At 41.9% G+C, this 16,157-nt stretch overlaps 1 protein-coding gene across 1 annotated transcript in view; it reads left to right on the forward strand.

Annotated features, from left to right (window-relative positions):
• Window positions 1-16,157, forward strand: part of ELAPOR2 (endosome-lysosome associated apoptosis and autophagy regulator family member 2) — a 103,395-nt gene that overhangs the window by 42,360 nt on the left and 44,878 nt on the right. Inside the window, exon 2 of the mRNA XM_062597293.1 lies at window positions 8,798-8,918. The gene's annotated coding sequence lies outside the window, so the exon portion shown is untranslated. The remainder of the gene's footprint in view (window positions 1-8,797; window positions 8,919-16,157) is intronic.

A 16,157-nucleotide genomic window follows, 5' to 3' on the forward strand; every position in this document is an offset into this window, starting at 1 on the left:
TCTAGTGAGTGAAGAAGCACCCTAGTGCTTCACAGTGTGCAGGATCAGCCTCTAGATAAGCATTTGGCCCTGCAGTAGCAATTCATTAACCTTTCAGATAGCAAATCCCCAGCCTGCTGCCAAGGTTTAAAATAATGCTTACCTACATCATGTGGTGTTCATCAAATTTCTGTCTCCCTGTTACACTTTTTTTTTTTTTTTTACAACTTTTTAACTTTTTTATTTTTTTAAAAAAATATATTTTTTCCAAATATAAGCAAATAAAATGTTCTTTTAACCCAAAAATATAAATTGACAGTAAGTCCAGTAAAGTCTCTTGACTGACACAGCTGTGAAAGCTGATGGAGGTGAGATCAGGATCAAAGTGCCAGCCTCTGTAAGCCAGTCTAACCATACAGCCATGAAGTCAGCGCTGTTCCCTGGTCTTCTTCCCCTCTCCATCCTTCTACCTTGGCCGCTCTTTGCCACTTTCTTCTTTATGTCTGCACTAGCATTTGCACAGCTGTGTACTGAATCATATCAGGGAGCTGTTCTAGCTGAAAACTATTAAAGGGAAAGTTGCTTTTCTGATGGATCCAGTTCTTCAAAGCACAAGTTTTAGTGCAGGCACTAAAGTGGAGGAGAAACATGTAGGTTGGGGGAGGTAAACTCCCCCCTAAATCTTCTTAACTTTTTAAACTATTATTGAAGAAACTTACACACTTACAGTTTTTCTGGCTGAAAATAATAACGTTTTCCAGAACATTTTGCACCAACCTGTAGAAATCTGTATGGTGAGTATCACCACTCATTAAATTTAATGGGATGATCATAAGATATTGAAAGTCTTTCACTTTCTTTAGGGGTTTATTTGCAAGGATGGTAATGCCATCTTCTGCTATCTAATACTTAAGGTGATGAAAACTTGAATGGTGATTCATCCCATAGTCCTTTGGAGTCAATGGATGTCTTTTATTGACTTAACTGGGCAGCAGATGAAACCAGATGAAAGAGCGACTGCTTTACTAAACACTACTTTTCTCTCCAGGTTGCAAAAATAAATAATCTCAAATATTTTCAAAGATGGCTTGGCTAGTGCTTCACATAGTTTTTGAAGTTTTATTTAAAAGGAAAATAAATTTCTCACAGTGAAAGGGTTACAGGCTGACCTGATCTTTTTAGGCTGAAAATGGACACTGAAACGAAAAATAAGATAATGGTAAGAGTCATTACTGGACTGCTGCTGAAAGGAATTTGGTAAAGGCTGGAGAAATGTCACAGTTAAAAAGAACATCGTCTCCACTGTAAAATAATTGTGTCTGACCCCATCTGGTGCCCACTGAGGCCCACGAAAACTTACTTCACTTGTTCCAGCAAGAGCTAGGGTGGCTGAAGGCCAGAAGATGACCCTGCTCAGCGTATAGCCCTGAAATTCCATGCTTGTGGTGGTGTGTTGTATGGGGATGAATTGTCTGTAGCGAACCATGTCCAGAATATAGTAAATGCAACTTTTTGGAGAGATATGGCCAGCATCCAGTGCCAGCCACGCTCACAGGATTTGTTTGGGTGTCTAAGCGGTAACACCTTCCTTTCAGACTGCGTTTTTCAACAAGTAAAGCCCTCACTCACACATTTTGTTCCCAGCTCTTGTACTCAGCTTTCTTGATGATGATAACTGCTTCATTAACTGCTTGATGAGTTGTCCATGCACATTAGCATCATTTTATCTAGCCAGTTACCCTAGGAAGCTGTGTAACATCCATCACGGGAGGTTTCATGAGAAGTTAAGCAAATTTCTGCCAGGAATGCTTTAGGTATGGTGGACAAGATGATTGACTAGACGGCTGCTTACATAACCTTCCAGCCCTGTCATTTCTTGCTTTAAAAATCTGTGACAGTATTAACACATTATTTTTGTAACAAGCATTTCTAGGAGGCTCAGTGAAGGTGTGGGTGCCGTTGGACCAGGAGTTGGACTGCACCAATACATGCAAAATTGAAGTGGCAGCCCAGCATGTCATGGGTGGGTGAAGAGACACCCCGAGAAGGGTTGTCCCACCTAACTGGAGATGTTTGTACAGTTATGTATACATTGAAGCAAGTCACCACCAGCTCCTCCAGCACTGGACAGGGAAATGAGTACGATTTTAGATATTTGAGATGAGTGGGAAGCGTACTCCCCCTTCCCGCCAATCATCATCCTAGCAGTTGAACTCTGCTGTGCACTTAGCAAGATGAAGTCCACCTGTGGTCGGGTGAAGGCAGATCATATCATTTTCCTCCTGAGGGCCAGATGGCTGTGATCTGTAAGTGTTGTGAAAGAGGTGAATCAGGTGAAATTCAGTGCCTCTGCAGATGTGTAGGTTGCAACATGTCAGCCATGGGTGAGGACAGTCCTTTGGCCTTGTTGATGTGAAAACTCAGTGGTTTTCTCATTTCAGCAGGGACAAAATGTTCATCCATTTTCTGTCAGGTCTTTATTTCTAAACATTGATAAGGATTGTCTCTGTCCTCCTGCCACCAGAGCTGTTTATGGCTCTCTTAGCTTACCCTATCAATCTGCAGAGGTCTACCCACTGCAGATCACACTGCTCCCTGGCCTAGGACTCGCCATTCACTTTAACGTGTTTGGGTTGGATTCCTGGAAGTTATACTTGAAAAGGTTATATAAAAAACTTACCTGAAATGTCATTTATTTTGATTCCTAACAAATATTGATGATACATTTTTTGCTGAATTGTGGCTTTTATTCAGTAAATCTCTTTTTGGTTCATCTTTAATTTACAGATGGCTCTGCCAGCATTTCATCCTCAGCTTCTGGTGGCTGAAATCTGGTGCTTGAATTAGGCTCAAGATGCAAATAGCCTGATTTTTCTGAGAGTGTGGATATCTGCAGCTGCCTTATAGGGTTCTAAGTAATGCAGTTAGGTCTGGGTTTCTCACTGCTGAAAAGGCATAAAGAAATTAGGAGTCAGGAAAGAGAAATTGAAAGAATACGCATAAATAACTTTTTGCATATTGTACAAAACGGTTTTGGATTTAGGAATAAAGATGGAAATAATGAATAGCTCAGCTCAAGTTTTCAGCTGAAAAGCCCTAATATAAGTAATTTCAAAGGAGGTTAAAGAGGAATGCGCTCATGTTCAGGGGAAGCTTACAACTGGGCGTTAAGCCTGGGTGAATAGTGTGGCAGAGCACCGCTGACAGATTGGTGTGCTGCTCACTCGTGGGCTCTGGATGATAGGAGCAGGAGAGGGAGCAGGAGTATTTACTGATGCCAGAGGATATAATTAGAAATAATGAGTGCAATAAAGGAAGAGGATGGGCTGGAAGCCTCGAACTAATGAGAAATGGGAACTCGCATCTTCTCTTTCAAAGCCCAGGAATTAGGAGAAGTGAGTGACAAGCAGCTCTCGAAAGCACAGGGATAGTTCTGGCGTGTTGAAAGCTCTCTCTCTGAATGCAGCAGTGCTAAGGAGGCCAAACACGGGAAATACAGCTGCAGGAGCTGCTCGGACCCAGCACGCAGAGAGATTTTCATGTCTGATGTCCAGTCCTTTGGGATATCACACCTCAGTGTGCCAGGGAAATGACAGTGTTTTCTCCCTTTCAGTGTGATTAGTCAGGGGGTCACAAGAGTGCTCGATGAGGTTGAACTCCCTTCTTGTCTCCTCCTGACTCCATTCTTTCTTTAAAGAGGCATTTTCTTTGTGCCTTTTTTTTTTTTTAATGCACAGCTAATCCCTATTGCACATGCAAATACAGATAGCACATAGGTCTCTAAAGATTATGGATGCCCCTTTTGGCAAACAATATCTTTTAATAGCATTGTGTGCAGTTAATCCAGTTAAGCTAAGCAAAAGTATTGCTGGGACAAGCAGTGCAAATTCACGGAAGGAATAAATGACAGTACTCCCAGGAATTGTTATTTGGTAACACTGAGGCAGGTAGGGTGGAAGTGGAAGCTTCTTTTTTCTTTCTTTTTGGCTCTACGATGTCTATGGTTGGAAGGCAACATGAGCAGAGCAAGCTGTTAAATTGCAAGACTCTTGCTATTATATTGCATTACATTATATTTCCTAACAGATCTGGGAAACCTTTATCGCTCCTGGCCTCTTCCAGGATCAGGTTTTCGGTGCACCAGGAGCTGCCCGCAAGAGCTTTTTCCCTCTTTCTCATCAATTCTGATGAAGTGGAAAGGGATAGAGGCAGCTCCTGTCTGAGTAAAGAGTGGGAATGGGAACAGGTCTGCATGGAGAGTGCAAGTGGGGGACAGCCTGGGTCTCCCAGATGATATCCATGCTTTCTAACCCAGCACACTGCACACGTCCTGCTGTCTTTTCCTCCCCCTTCCCTGTGACCAGCAGGGTCTTTGCTCTCTCAAGGGTAAGCACGCAGCACTGACATTGGGTGATGCCTGAGGGCTGCTTTTCTGCTGGTGCACGGTGTCCTTCGAAGAGAACGTGTGAACATCAGGGAGTTTCTTATAGCAGCTTTACATAGCTGCACAGCTGTGATTTAAGTAATTCTCCTAGAAGAATTAGGCAAAATTCAGCATAAGGAAAACAAACACACTTGCCTGTTCTTGTTTTTTCAGGATACTATTAACCATTCATTTTAAATTTAACACTGGAGACTATACATTGATTCTGATCAGCTTCTTGGAATGATATCAATTTTCCACTTAGAAAATTGCTTTTCTTTCTTTTTTCTTTTTTTCGGACTGAACTCTATACAGGGTATTATTGGTTGGTTTTGAGAGACACTTTCCTACAGAAAATTACTCTTTGGGCCTGAAATTCAAAGCAATCCTGCCAAAACTTAGGAATTTTGAGCAATAAAAAAATACCGTAGGAAATGACAGCTGAACTGGGGAAGGGACATTTTAGAACATTAAGGCTAATCCCAGAAAAGTAATGAAACGAGTCAGACCTACAACTAAAATAAAAACAGATCGTGGCCAAATTTAAAGATACTATATGCCTGGATGATAGCAGGGAAAAAAACATTACAGGAAAAAGGTGTGTAAGAGCTGGCAACAAGTGATAAATAGCCTTAAAATTCATTTCAGAAAACTGTTGCATGAAGAAATTTCTTAGGCAATTCAATCAGGGAGAAGACAAAATCACAAAATAATGGAATTGCATTTTTCAATGAGATACAGAAGAGTTGTAGGAGTCCCATGACATGGTGAAGGCTCCTCCATCAACCTACTATATTTGGAAGTTCAAATTGCTGGGGCAGATTAGAGACTCTGAGCCTGGTAAGCCAGTGTTAATGGGTGATCTCCAGTGCTCACATACATCATGTTGGCTTTGTGGTTATGCCTGTGCTGCAATCAAGGCATAGATCCAGCTTGTGTGGATATATCAGAGCTTGTCTGGGTCCTGAGAACAGTGTCATCATGGCTGCAAAACCTACTCAGGATGCTGGATCATTTAGGCGAGCCCGAGCTCAGTGCAGTTACAGCTGACCTGCTATAAGTAGCCAAACTGGCTAGTTTAAAGTTGGCCAGTGGTGCAGCTAAAGCTGTGAGCTGCTGTCATGCCTTTAACTGCAGTGGAGATAACGTCTTGATTTTAAAATAGAGATACAACCCTTCCCTTAATGGTTGTTTGTTGGTAAAGCTATAGCACAGGAGAGAAGGTGGTGGTGATGGTGGCTGGTGGAGAGTTTTGAGCTACGCATGTGTAATCAAGTACAGAATTTCATTTGCAATGTCGATTACAGTTAATTATCAGAAGAAGAACATAGTCCTTGGAGTGATATTTGGACATACAGTTAGGATGAAAGCGTGATAGATTACAGAAAATAATCCATCTCTTCCATGAGGGAACTGAGCATGGTTGAGGCAAAACTCATGAAAAGAGCCCACTTAAGAACTTAGTTATGCTGCATAACCTCCCCTGTGACTCTTGAGGCTCCTCTGTGGACATGGCTAGCCACAGACAGGAGTAAGTGGCCAGAGGGAAGGACATCTGTTGGTTCCATCTCTCCTGGAAACCACATCTGACCAGCTAAAGGTTTCTGCGGAGAGAAGGGGAGAGATACTGACCTAACTTTTCCACTTGAATTTGAAAGGAGAGCAGAAAAACATTTTTCTTAATCATTTTTGCAACTCACCTGAGTTTTGAATCTCTAGTTGTAAAATGACATTCTGATAATGCAACTCAGGATGTTTCTTCACTGCACAGTACTCTATGGCACAGTTCCCCTCCCATCTGCGCCATGTCTGAGATTCCTCTCCCTACCCTCCTGCTGGCCCTTGCTTTGCTGCAAAGGGGTTGCGTGCTGGGTGAACATCTTGGAGGTGTGTTTGGAGAGCGTTGCCGAGACAGTGACCTGGATGGCTGACACCAAACAGCTGTTGATAGTTTTGTTGACCTGATATGAAATCAAAAGAAGAGGATGTCTGAATGTGAGTCAGATTCAGAGGTTTTCAATATCCTTTTCTTTGCTTTACTTTGGTTTTGGATATTTAATTTAATAGATTTTTTTTTTTCTTATGTGCTAAGAACTATGAGATGGATGTATTACAGATCTGTGATTTCTGTATTCTGGTTGCCTTATAGGCAGGTTTCAATAAGCAGGTGATTATAGATTGTTTTTGCTGTTCCTTGAGGATTACATAAAAGATGAAAAGGGGAAAATGCAAATGTTAATTGAGTAAATTCATAGTCTTGAGAGTATGCTGTAACATATTTCACTTGTAGCTCTGGATTTGATAGTATTTTCTTATGCTTTACTTTATTTTTGAGACAAATATTTTTCCTTTCCAGTGTACTGTTAGTTGTGTTTCAAACACAACTGTTAGTTGGGCCACAAATATATTTATTGAACCATAAAATTATTAACTCCAGAGCAATCAGAATTTTATTTGCAATTTGATGTAAAATACCAAAGGCTGTAATAATGTTCAGGAAGACCTTTATTAACAGCAAGAGATCTCTGGAAAGCTCTTCTAACAGTAGAAGAAATAGTAATTTCCACATCATTTCTTTTTCTATAAGTGAACAAGAGGAGAATTTCAAGTCTTCTCCTTGCAAGTCAGCTGAATATTTGTGGGGCTGAACTAATCTGTTCAAAAGCCAACATGGTTCTGTCTTTATCCACTTGATTCCCCCATCTTTTCCTCCACTGTGTGGGCTGTCACAACAGCAAGAGGTCATAAAAAGAACAGGGAAAAATTACCCACAGAATAATCCTAATGTGTACGGAGGACCTGCTTCTCTAGGGCAGCATGGTTTAGGGACTGATGCCTGCAGTCACAGCAGTGCAGATCTTTAGGAAAGCTGATTTGTGCTGCCTCTCGGATGGGTTTTGCCGCAGTGAGAGTGAGATACCTTAGCTGAGGAGCAGCTCTCCTGCAAGGTGTGGCCATGCTTGTGCCCTGGGCTGCTTCGGGCTGCTGTCACCAACACTACCTTACCCCACTGTGACTTGCTGCCAGGGGAAGCCAGGTAAAATGGAAGGAACACCAAACTGTGAGGTTTGCCTCATGGGTCCACCAGGTCTGCCCTAAAGCCAAGCAATCCTCTAAGCCCCTAGCTGAAGCTCTAATCCCATTTTTCCTCATGCCCACAATTTTCTGTGTTACTTTTATGGGTCAGGCAGGGCCATACAGTGTTATCAGGGATGAGCATGGGGAGCTGTTACTCTGGTGGTGGAGTTTGCCTGAGAAAATGGAGAAATCTCCATCCAAACTATGTGGCTTGTCTCCCTTTGTAGCCAGTGGAGAGAAGGAAGTGTTTCAAAGATGTGGATTATCTGCTCATCCCTGCTGCTGCAGATGTCTGAAATAGTCCTATGGCCACCCTCTCTTGAATGCAAATACAGCTGAAAGTGGCCTATCCCATGTGGAGACACCTTATGGAGCTTGCCAGAATATATCATTTTAGTGTACGTCTGTTTCTTCTGAAGAAAAGTATACACCAATTCTGCCAGTTTAACCCTAAGTCTTTCTTGATACCTGACCAGTTCAAAAATGAGAAGTTCCTCAGGTTTATTCTGAACAAATCAGAGATTAAATGAATTTGAAAGGTTATGAATGTGGAAACAAAGCTACAAAGTCAAAACTAAAAAAGGTGCAAATCTAGACTGTATCTAGGATCTGAATCAACGTTGTTAATAAAATCAATAGCTAAGGTTCTGTCCTAGCTAATGCTAGGAAATTCTTAATGCTTCTTCCTCAGACCACTCAAGGCCTTATCTAAGTCAAAAAGAGTATGGGAATGGTCTCTCCTCACACCATTGTTCTGCCTTGGGGTACTCCTCAGAGCTGACCCTGCATGGTATTTTCAGCAGTATCCTAGTAAGGAGATCATCTCACCTGACTTGTATGGGCTTCCTCTGATATCAGTGCAGAGAGGAAGGTGATACATCCCACTGTCTTAGGCCTCTGACTCAGCATGGGATGACTTGTGGCCTGGAGGTAGCTTGCTCCATTGACCATGGAAGAAGCCTAAGGGGCTAGTGTAGGCCAGATAGTGACCAGATACCGCAGTAGCTCACTGTTTGGGATTAATCCTTCCTGAAGAGACTAGGGAGAAAAATTCTATTGGAATTTGTGCCTCTCTCCACGGAGCTTTTGCAAATCCCACCTTAGCATGTGTGCTGCATGGCACCCAGTGTGCTTTGTGCTTGCTCTGCGATGCTAGAGGATGATCCTCAAAGCAGGGAGAGTGTCTCACAGTATGTTCTGTGCCAAATACTTCCTTTCTGGTTTAATTATAACTGAGCTTGCTAATCCCAGTCTTGATTAATGAGCTTAATATGCAAATGTTATGATGAAACTGAAACTCTTTGTGATTGTTTGCAGACAGATTACCACTTCGAGTACACAGAGTGCGACAGCAGTGGCTCCAGATGGAGGGTGGCTGTCCCGAATCCGTCAGTGGAATGCTCTGGATTACCCGACCCCGTGAAAGGGAAGGAATGCAGTATGTTGGCACTTTTCATTTTACAAACCTAGCTGTTTGTGTTGTTTATCCTTATGGCACTGACACCGGCAAAGTCCCGTGGAGGGACTAGTGGGTTGTGACTCAGGTGATATGGATCTCCTTAGCTCTATCAGTGATATCCTGAACGTCCCTGAATTAGTCCTTCACTCCTGGGTCTTTTTTTCCCCTCCAGCCCTTCCCCTTGCCTCAGAGCTGTGGAGCAGGGACTGTCTCTGCAGGGTAGTTGTATAACTCACTAATATCTGTGGTAGGAATCCTTGTATGCTAACTCACAGTCAAGCCATGTCCACTGCAACATCCTCTGAAGAGCTGTGGTTGCTTGTCTTGAGCTGCCATACTGTAAGTTTAATTCTAGCTACCATCACACTGGCATGGTGTTTGCATGCTTGGTACCTGAGGATGCCAGCATTATTTGTCTAATCAGCAGAATGCATAGGTAATGATAAATACCTTATTTGCCTGAGTTATTTCCATGATGAAGCTTTTTTCATTTTAGGCTTTTAGAGGGGTATATTTTTTAACAACTTGGAGTGTTCTCGTGTCACTTGGTCCCTTTTTTTTGTGTGCTGAAATATTTCTTTTTTGCATCTGGAAACGTAAATAAACAACTGCTCTGCAAACGTATTTGAACTGTTCCCTCACTCTCTTTTAGCTTCCCAAGCTGAATGCTGTTTCCTATCACACTTCCTTGCTCTAGCAATTCTCTTCAAGACCGATCCTAGCAGCTTTACTTTGTCAGCAATTTGTATCATGAGCTATAAATTATTGTATCTGCCAAGCTGGATAAAGGCAAAGTTCTTTCATTTTTACTGTAGAAGAGGTGAGTTTTTATTCACTTCTGACACTTCTCCTCTAAAGGTTTATTGTTCATTTCATTACTGCATGTGTTCCAGCCTAGAGCCCATAAATGTTTTCCATAACACTGATGATGACCAGAAGATTTCTGACTGCTTGCAAGAGTTATCTAAGAAGCTGCCTCTGTCATTCCTGGTACTTGTGCTTAGCTGCTGAGGTTTTACATGTGGGTTCTCTGTTTATCCTTAGGATTCATTGTTCAATTGCAAAACTAGAGAGCTGAGAATCAACTCAAGTGATCCCTTAGTTCACCCTCCATCAAAATAGCTATAATAGCCATATCCTTGGCTGACCCTGGGCTGGATTCACTTCATCACTTTGGTCACATCCAGTGATCAAAGTCCACAGCTATTCCAGCTAGTTGCTCATCTGTTCAATTCTATTCATTATCCCTCCTATTGCATTTTTTCTCTTTTTTTTTCTCTTGCTGTATTTTAAGTCTGATGCTTTTGCTGTCTTCACTATAAAAGAGCAGATAGTATTATACCCTTCTGCTGCACAACCACTTTTTGTGTACCCCAAGGTGTATGGCCAAAATTAATTTTTTCTGATATTGACTATTTCTTTTTTAACCTTTTGAGGCTTAGGGTCCAGCAGCATTACATCTATCCTTTCTGCTGCACTTTTCAAGAAGTGGTGCAATTACTTTTTCATCTCTACTCATATGTGTGTCCTTCTCTGGTCTTAAATCAATTTCAGTTAAAATTCAACTGTTTAATAACAACAGATGAGTTTCTGGGTTTCTCACATTTGGCCACCTGTTAGACAAGGAGAAAACTTTTCCCAGGAGATTGGCTGTGATATTGTATACAAAAATATAGCCTTCTGCTAAATACACCAAAAGACTAATCTCAGCAGATGCATCTCCTTCTTGTAGTATTTCTGCAAGTCTTGTGGCAACTCAGCTGGCTCAAGAAGAAATTAAATAGTCAACTCTTTCTACTGAGCCCTTCAGTGTCAATGCTCTAGGCTCTTGGGAGTGCAGCAAAGAGTTAGTGTAGTTTTATCTTTTTCTTCCCCCCCCCAACCCCATAGTAGAGAGTCTGGCTTCAGAAGATGTCTGGCTATATTCTGATGGCAAAAGTCTTTAGTTTTAGCATCTTAAGGTCTTTTGCCTTTGTTTTAAGAGGAACCGATCCTTTCTTTAAGGTTGAAAACATGATTCCATCAAAAACAGTCAATCACTCTAGGAATGTGTGGGGGACATCTCTCCCATTTGGCCAAACATGCTGGTTTTTGCTGCAAAATATTTGAATGAGAGTACAGTTCTCCTGACAGCCCATTCGTCAGTGGGTGGGATATACCGGGAGAGGCAGCTTTTGAAAGTGATTGCACTCCAGCTCTTTAGACTTCCCCCCCAGGGGTCTGTTGTCGGTGAGGAATCCTGCAGAGAACAGACAGCTCCTTCCTGACTTCTCATGTTCCCTGGGGGGTGGCTTTTGTCTCGTCTGGCAACATTGGCAACTGGACCAAGGACATCCTAAGCTAAAAGTAAAAATTACTATAGCTGAGGGAAAAGTGAAGAGTTGTGTATTTGGGGCTGTTACAACGCATGTTCTCAGCAGACTGTGTGCAGAGCAAGATTTATAGTATAGACTTTGCCAGGGGTTGTGTACATATCTTATAAAATAATTAATGGCTTTTAGAGATGTATTCTTTTCCTTTTCTCATAGACCTAGTATTTTTTCATCCCAAGGCCTCTCCAGAAGTACTGCAAGTATGTAATATCCCTTGAGTCTTTCTGGTCATTCTACGAACTTGTTCAGATTGTGCTACGTCTTGTAGGTCCTGCCCTGTGGCCAGAAGGAGCCTGGCACTTGGGCTCACTCCTGGCATTTGGTGGAGCCTTGGACTCTCTTAGGTGTCTCTTCCAGTACGTCAGCCTGCAGAGCTGGGTGATCACAGGACGATCACCACAGGTAGCACAATGTCCTGCTTCAGAGATCTGTTGTCTTTAGAAGTTTTGGATGAGATCTAGTAGTCCTGAGAGATAGCTGTCTGTGTCCCTACCCTTAAAAAAGGGCTGCATTTTTAAAGCAGCATTAGCACCTAGGATTTTTTTTTTCTACCTTAAGTTGGCACAGTCCTCAGTGGTTTTCAGTGGCAGTTAGGACACAGTGAAAATAGAGGAATCTGGGTGAGAATGTGGTTTTTTTGGAACACATTTGCCACCACAGCTGTCTTCATGATGTAGTGTTTGCAGTTGTTTTCATCTGTTCAGCAGCTCCCACCACTTGAGAATATCCAATATTGGTCTTTACTGCTCTTGAAAATAGAAGTGACTTGCAGGCTGTCATTAATTTTGGATCCTGAGAATACTGTGTGAACCTCTTGCACTTCCAAATGCTCAGCAGTCATTCCCTTTAAATTGTGCCTGAGCTAGAATTCAAAATATGATATAACAATATGTTAAATATCTCAAATCATCTCTGTAAATATGTCTAGACTGTGGTCTTCAGTAAGTGCAGAGATACTTGAAACTGCTAAAAATGTATTAACTCAGGAGCTTCACTGGAACCAGAGCTCAGCTGGTGTCTTGAGATGTGCAGATTTTCAGGAAGTTGTGTTTTACTGCTTTTTTTCTTTTTTTTTTTCTTTTTTTTCTTTTTTCTTTTTTTTTCCCCAAATGAACCCATTTAAAATTAGGCTGGATATCTCTGTGCTATGCTGCGGTTTGAAGTGTGTGCCTCCCTGCAGTGCCCAGCTGACTGTTACCCGCTGAGAGTGACTGCTGGCACTTCCTGAAATGGCTGCAGACTTGGAAATGTATGTTAGGATTCAGACCTTTTGGGGGTCTTCAAAAGCATATTGGGCAAAACTTACCTGCAGAGAAGACAGGCTTCTCTGAGGACTGTTCATGAGGTTAAGCAGAGAAAAGACTATAATATTTTGACTATTTTATGATCTGAGTATTAGATGGCTTTTTTTTTTTGCCTTTTTCTTGCCATGAATAGAGAGCAGCATAGATATTAACCAATGACCTGTCTTCCTCTCCTGCTACCTTCCCCTCCAAATCTTTCCCGTGAAGATGGGAGATAGAGAGAAAGAAGGAACCTTGCATGGCAGATACTTGTGATGTTGTATGATGTACTGCATACTGTACGGCATTACTGTGGTGTTTCATGATGTACCACCAGGAAGCAATCCTTGACATGGGCCTTCCTAGGTGGCAGAAGAAGCTCCACAGGATGGTAGTTTGCTTGCAATACCCTGTGAAAAAATGCCCCTTTATTTATATATTTCATCCCTGTCCAGAAGGAAATTCTACACATTTTTTTCTTATCTCCTTGCCCAAGGGGCAGCCTGTGGTTTTGCTGTTTTGCATGTTGTGTAGACAGCAAGGCTGAAGGCTCCCCCCCACAGAGAAGGGTGACCTCCCTATGGGCTACTGCATGGTTGTGTCAGACTCTGTGTGCCTTGTGCAAAAAGCAATGATTTGCCCATTTCTTTCCTTTGTGCTTGTGTTTGTTTAGAGAAGAGTCATATTTTTGACACCGGCATATCACAGTAGCAAGGGCTGCTAGAAAGAGGCACGTCAGACGTGCAGCAGGGATCTTGGCTGGGCAAAAGGAGATGTTTACTGCTCCTAAAGGTAAAGTACTGAAGAGTACTAAAAAGTACTTTGTAGGTCTTCTCTGCTTCACAGCTAAGATGTTCTCTCCACACACCTGACTGTGCAGCTTCAAGTTATAGCACATACACTGAGAAAAGGTGGGTGCAGTGGGGAGGCCACGGGCAAAGAGCCTTCTTTGGTAAAGTCCAAACTGGTTGAATTGCTCCATTACTTCTTAACAGTAAGCAATATGCTTAACCAATTTTGTCTCCTTCATTTTTAATTACTACATATCTCACTCAGATCTTTTCATGAATCTAGTAGTAGGAAAGGAATTTAGCTGAGAAGGCTCACTGCAATTAAGGCAATATACTTAGTTTTTTAAATGGAAAAATATTTATGGCAGTAAATGGGAGAAGTTTGCATTTGGGGCTCTCCCTTGCCTGAATGCCCATGTGTGTGGCATTTCCTGAAAATCCTGTGTTTTGGTCTGCAAGCCATATGCTGTTGCTAATGAGGACCTTTTGGGACCTGGCAGTAGGCGCAGGATTTGACATTGTGCTCCCGCTGACACGATGCTGCGTTGTATTTCAGTGGCTGCAGAGTTGGGCTTTTTTTGCCAGACTGATCATATGCCATGTATTTTATACTCAAAATAAAATGTTTGAATTCAGAGCTATCCTTTCCTCCTTATCTCCTTTTCTTCCTTTCTCCTTTGTCTCTCTCCACTCCAGTATAACCCAAAAATCCGGTGTAAAGAGTGGGCTCTTACTATCTGCAGGTGAACTGATACACTCCTCTGAACAGTATCTGTGAACAAAGAGAGAATAGAGGCTTCACATTTTGACCTGAAATTCCATTTAATATTAAATCTCTTATTTCACAGGATGATATGAGCTATTTTCTGCCAGCCTAAATAAGAATAGGTTGCACCTTATCTCATAAATATCTGTTAATTTTAGTGGCACTATATGCATAATAAAGAATTGTAGTAAGAGTAATAAATAGAACAATGTCAAAAGCTGTAGAATTTGCTGTGTTCAAGGGGAAAAAATGCTGGCAGAGTTACTAGCATCCAAATGCCGTTTATAATTAGCAAGATTTCTTAACAGGTGCAAAAATATAATTTATTAAATCGATAGTCTTAGATGAGGGAATTGATAATATGGAAGAATTTGATCAAGTACAATGGCTTGGAATTATTAATGGTTCTACTTAGCAAATTCCACCTTTACCTAGCCCAAATGAGGCTGGAGTAACCTCATTGAAATGTGATTCAGTTTTGAGGCAAGATGTGTGAGTGTGTGCCAAATGGTAAACATGTGAAAAGCTCCACTGACTTCAGAAAATAGACCATGCTTAATTACAATAGACTTTACTTAGGCTTGAGAGCAAAATTTGGCCTGATTTATTGCTACTGAGTTTATTCTAACTTATGCAATTCACCACAGGAGGAAATATGTATCTTCTTAATTACGGTGCACTTTAACACTTGTGTTTAAATGACCTTTCTAAGGCTTGTAGGTTTTATAATGCTTGAAATAGTTTAAGTATCTGAAGGAGTTTTGATTTTAACTTTCTGCTTTTGAAAGTGAAATGTAATAGAAGGTCTTGAGTTTGATATTCTCTTAATCACAGAAGCACAGAATGGGTTGAGGTTGGAATGGACCTCTGGAGATCATCTAGTCCGGCCTCCCTGCTCAAGCCCTGGCGAACTCCACTAGCCACAGGCCTCCAGCTAGACTCCATGCCACTGATGACGACCCTCTGAGCTCTGCCTTTCAGCCAGTTCTCAATCCACCTCACTGTCCACTTGTCTAACCCACACTTCCTGAGCTAATATTTTTCATTTTCAGTGTCATTAAGACAGTGCTTCTTTGGATATTCACACTGAACACAACAACAAGGTCAAGGTATTATGGTGTCTAACTGTGTCATTTAGATCTGACATACGCACATAGATATACTTACATACAGTGACAGATGCTTTTGGGTATCCTGAGCGGTAGGAAAGTAACATTTTCCAGTTGAACCACTCTTCAAAAATGTATTCAAAAGATCTACTCTTTCATCCCTCCATCTCTGAGATTGCTCTCTGTAATGGTAAATTCTGATCTTCTCCCTCACTTTGACTAGCACACTCCCCTTTCTGTTGAACTGCCCTATGGCTCCCATGAAGACAGCTGCCTGTCAGGCTATAAAAATATATCCTTCTGTATGGAAAGCTGCTCTCTCAAACCTTGGTACTGAATGAACAGATTCTTAATGGGCTTGAAATCCAGAGAACCTGAGCATTGCTCAGTGTGCTGTAGGTTTGGCCCCTGACCTGTTACCTTTTACGTTTCAGTTATTGAAGACTGAACAAGAAAAATAGTATATAATTTTGCCTCTGCAGCCACCTCTGACTTGAGGTGAATGGAAGTGCGAGAAGTAGATTTCCAAGTCATGACCTATGGAAGGTTACTTTTGTGTGTATGGCTGGCAGGGCTGGGCAGCTGAGTTTTGTCTGATTCTCTCTTGTATCCTTGGGAGATTTTTTAATCTGTTTTCATAAGGAAAAGGAAAGGCTTTCATGGGAGAGCATTGGTGTGGGGGGATGACAGGCATGCAGTGTTGGCTCTTGCTCTGAGGACCACTCTCAGGACCACTGAGCTGGTCTCTCAGGACCACTGAGCTGGGCGAGTGTGTGCCTTAACAAAAGTGAGGGCTCACCTGCGCCCGCAGTGATCTGCGTGGCGTGGTTTGCGAACCACGGCAAACAGGCTGTGACTTAGTAAAGCACTTAAGCAGATGTTTACTTCAGTTCCTGT

This window comes from Rhea pennata, chromosome 1, assembly GCF_028389875.1.
Source record: "Rhea pennata isolate bPtePen1 chromosome 1, bPtePen1.pri, whole genome shotgun sequence".
Lineage (NCBI taxonomy): Eukaryota > Metazoa > Chordata > Aves > Rheiformes > Rheidae > Rhea > Rhea pennata.